Source organism: Dipodomys spectabilis, unplaced genomic scaffold (assembly GCF_019054845.1).
Source record: "Dipodomys spectabilis isolate Male_0828 unplaced genomic scaffold, ASM1905484v1 ptg000770l, whole genome shotgun sequence".
In the NCBI taxonomy this organism is placed as follows: domain Eukaryota; kingdom Metazoa; phylum Chordata; class Mammalia; order Rodentia; family Heteromyidae; genus Dipodomys; species Dipodomys spectabilis.
In genome coordinates this window covers 177,926-181,893 of record NW_024871447.1, presented here as the reverse complement: position 1 = coordinate 181,893, position 3,968 = coordinate 177,926, and the positions used below count along the sequence as shown (strand labels likewise).

The 3,968-nt window shown below is 38.6% G+C and overlaps 1 pseudogene; it reads right to left on the bottom strand.

Moving 5' to 3' along the window:
- Nucleotides 1–642: 642 nt before the first annotated feature.
- Nucleotides 643–3,762, bottom strand: LOC122102186 (annotated as a pseudogene).
- Nucleotides 3,763–3,968: the final 206 nt, after the last annotated feature.

The window sequence follows — 3,968 nt, the reverse complement described above, 5'->3', positions numbered from 1 at the left end:
ACCACTTCTGGATTTTTCTGTTTATGTCAGACTGAGGAATCGAACCCAGGGCTTCATGTATGCTAGGCAAGCACTCTACTACTAAGCCACCTTCCCAGCCCCTAAATATATTTTTTTCAGAATTTAATGGAAGGTTTCCTAGGCAGAAAGAGAATACTGAAACTGTCCTTTCTACTGTGCACAATCATGATGATCTGCTACATATCTTCTAGAAGAAAGGAGTAGGTTGTGCAGTAGTCCAATGAAAGGATGAGGGAAAGGGTTTTCATTTATAAGGGATCCTTTTTTTAATACAAAAAATTGTATTTATTTAGAAGCATTCAGAATGTCAACAAAACAGCTGCAACTTTTTTTGCAATTACAGTTAACAGAACAATTATTTTGTATAAGCTGCATCAGACAACTGATGAAAACACTACCATCCCCATATATAACTAATTTGTTCTATGCACCAAAAAGAACCTGCTTTAAATTTTCATGCCAATTTACACCCATACTGTACCAGACAAGGTTAGGGCTATTGAAAATACCACCAGGACAGGGCTATCTAAAGACACATTCAGTAGTGTATTAACTATACAGAAAAAGACACTGAACAGTTTAAAAACAAATTTTTACATAGACTTACATTTCAATTTTTTCTTTAAAAGGAGTTAGTTGTGTACAGGGGGTTAGATGCTTTTTTCCTTTCCATATAGATTTTTTATTGTAAAAATACTGTACAGAGGGGTTACAGTTACATGAGTAAGGTAATGAGTACATTTCCTGTCCAGCCTTGTCACCTCCTCCTTTGTTTTTCCCCTACCATCCCTTCCCTCCCCACCTCCACAACTCTTCCCTCCCCCCTGAAATTGTAAAGTTTGTTTTCAACACAGTGTCTTGTACATCTCATTGTTACATTGGGTCAAACTGTATCCTTATTTCAGCATTTTGTTATTTCCCTTCCCCTCCCCAAATGATAAAAACATATATACAACATGCAGGACACCGGAATCAGATACAGTGAAAACAGGAATTATACCATGGGGGAAGAACATACAAAAGAAACAAGAGAATCACATAGTGCATTATAAGTACGTTAAAAACAATAGCAAGAAAGAAAAAACCACTATGTCCCTGTCTTGGGGTTCATTTCACTTAACATCATCTTATATGGTCATATGTACATCGCTTTTGACATTTTTTTGCTTGTCCTAGACATGTAATAGTTATTGCAAATAAGGGAAACCATGGGACCTATGTTTCTTTGGGCCTGGCTTACTTTACTTAATATAATTTTTTCCAAGTCTTTCCATTTCTTAACAATGGGGTGATGCCATTCTTTCTGATGGAGGCATAGAATTCCATTGCATATATATACACCACATTTTCTTGATCCATTCATCTACTGAGGGGCATCTGGATTGGTTCCATATGTTAGCTATGGTAAATAATGCTGCGATAAACATTGTTGTGCTGGTAGCTTTGGTATGACCTTGTTTGTGATCGTTTGGGTAAACACCCAAAAGAGGGATTGCTGGGTCACAGGGGAGCTCTTGGAGTCTTTTGAGGAACCTCCATACTACTTTCCAAAGTGGTTGAACAAGTTTACACTCCCACTAACAATGCAGTAAGGTTCCCTTTTGGCCACATTCCCTCCAGCATCTGTTGTTACTAGATTTCTTGATTATAGCCATTCTAACTGGGGTGAGGTGGAATCCCAATGCTATCTTGATTTTCATTTCTTTTATGGCTAGAGAAGATGGACATTTCTTCATATATCTAATGGCCATTCTTATTTCCTCTTCAGAGAAGTTTCTCTTTAAGCCTTTGGCCCATTATTAATCAGGCAGTTGTTTCTTTGAGGATTTGTTGTTGGGGGATTTAATTTTTTTAGTTCTAAGTATATTTTAGATATGAGACCCTTGTCTGTTGTATGGCTAGTGAAGATCTTCTCCCAATTCGTAGGCTTTCTATTGAGCTTGCTAGCTATGTCCTTTGCCATGCAGAAGCTCTGCAGTTTCATTCAATTCCATTTGTCCCACCTTTCTTTGATTTGTTGTGTTTCTGGGTCTCTATTAAGAAAATTTTGACCTGTGCTAAGGAGCCCTAGAGTTTCTATTCCTTCCTGTAATGTTTTCAGGGTGTCTGCTTTGACTTTGAGGTCTTTGATCCATTTGGAGTTGATTCTGGTGCAGGGTGATAAATACGGATCTAGCTTTAGTTTTCTACAAGTGTTTAACCAATTTTGCTAGCACCATTTACTGAAGAGGCTGTCTTTCTTCCATTCTATTTTTTTTAGCTCCCTTGTCAAAGATTAGGTAGGTATAAGTCTGTGGGTTCATTTCTGGGTCTTTAGTACTATTCCATTGGTCCTCAAGTCTGTTCTTGTGCCAGTACCATGCTGTTTAGTACTATGTTTTTTTTAGTAGAGTTTGAAATTTGGAATTGATACTTCTCCATCGTTGTTCTTTCTACTAAGAACTGTTTTTGTTATTCGGGGTCTTTTATTGTTCCATATGAATTTTGGGGTTGCTTCTTCTATTTCATTGAAGAATGAGGTTGGGGCATTGATAGGTATCACATTGAATTTGTAGATAGCCTTTGGCAGTATTTCCATTTTCCTGATGTTAATCCTCCCAATTCATGAGCATGGGAGGTTTTTTGACTTCCTTAGTTCTGCTTTAATTTCCTTTTTCAGGTTTTTAAAGTTTTTGTCATGAGGTACTTCACCTTTTTAATCAAGTTAATTTGTAGGTATTTTATTTTTTGTGGGGCTATTACAAAAGGGGTTGCTTTCCTAATTTCAGCCGCACTCTTGTCATTATTGGCATACAGGAAAGCCATTGATTTCTGAAGGTTAATTTTATACCCTGCTACTTTGCCAAAGTTTTGAATCAGCTCAAGTAACTTGGGAGTGGAGTCCATGATGTTCTTTAAATACAAGATCATGCCATCTGCAAAGAGGGAGAGTTTTACTTCATCTTTCCCAATTTGGATCCCCTTTATGTTTGCATCTTGTCATATTGCTGTAGCTAGGCATTCTAATACTAAGTTGGAGAGGAGTGGAGAGAGCAGACATCCTTGTCTCATTCCTGAATGGTTAAATGCTTTATAGACAAGAAAAAAAACTGTGCTAGAACCAACTTATTCATCATCATCCTTTTCATTTTCTTCTTCTTCCTCATCTTTTTCATCTTCTTCCTCTTTTTCCTCTTCCTTCTTGCTCTTTTCAGCCTTCACAACTCCCCTTTTCTTGCTGCATTAGGTTTTCCTTTAGCTCAGTAAGCAGCAATATTGTTTTTGTATTTTTCCTTCAGCTTAGCAGCCTTCTTTTCATAAGGTTGCTTGGCATCTGAAGCAGTGCTGTTACACATCTCTCCCAGTTTGTTTGTTTTTTTTTGCAACATCACCTATAGACCAGGATATTCCCCTTTGATTTTAGGGTGATTTTAGGGTGATACTCAGAAGAGAACAAGAAGGAGGCCGAAGGAGACCTCTTGGGTGCATTGAGGTCCTTGAACTTCTTTTTTGTTTCCTCTTTAGGAGGGATGTAGGTTTTCATTTCTCTTTTATAAGGAGCCTTGTCTGCCTTCGCCATAATTCAAATTTCCCTTTCTCTTTAGCAGACATAGTCTTCCACCTCTCTGAGCACTTCTTAGAAAACTCTGAGAAGTTGACGGAAGCATCCAGGTGCTTCTTGTGCTCCTCCCTGCAAGTTTGCCCAAGGAAAGTATATGATGACATTTTGTCTCTCGGCTTCTTAGGATCTCCTTTGCCCATGTTTAATTTTTCCTCCATGATGCACAGAGTCGTTCGATGCCCGTCTGGCTCTCACTTGCCCCTGCACTGTTTCTATGGAGCTCAACGTACTGCAATGGCTGTGAGAGCGGGAGCCAGCTGCAGCCTCCTCACTCTCTCCACTCTGTAACCAGATCCTCTTTTTTATTCCCATGGAGTGGACTGATCTTAAGACAGGCTCAGATTCA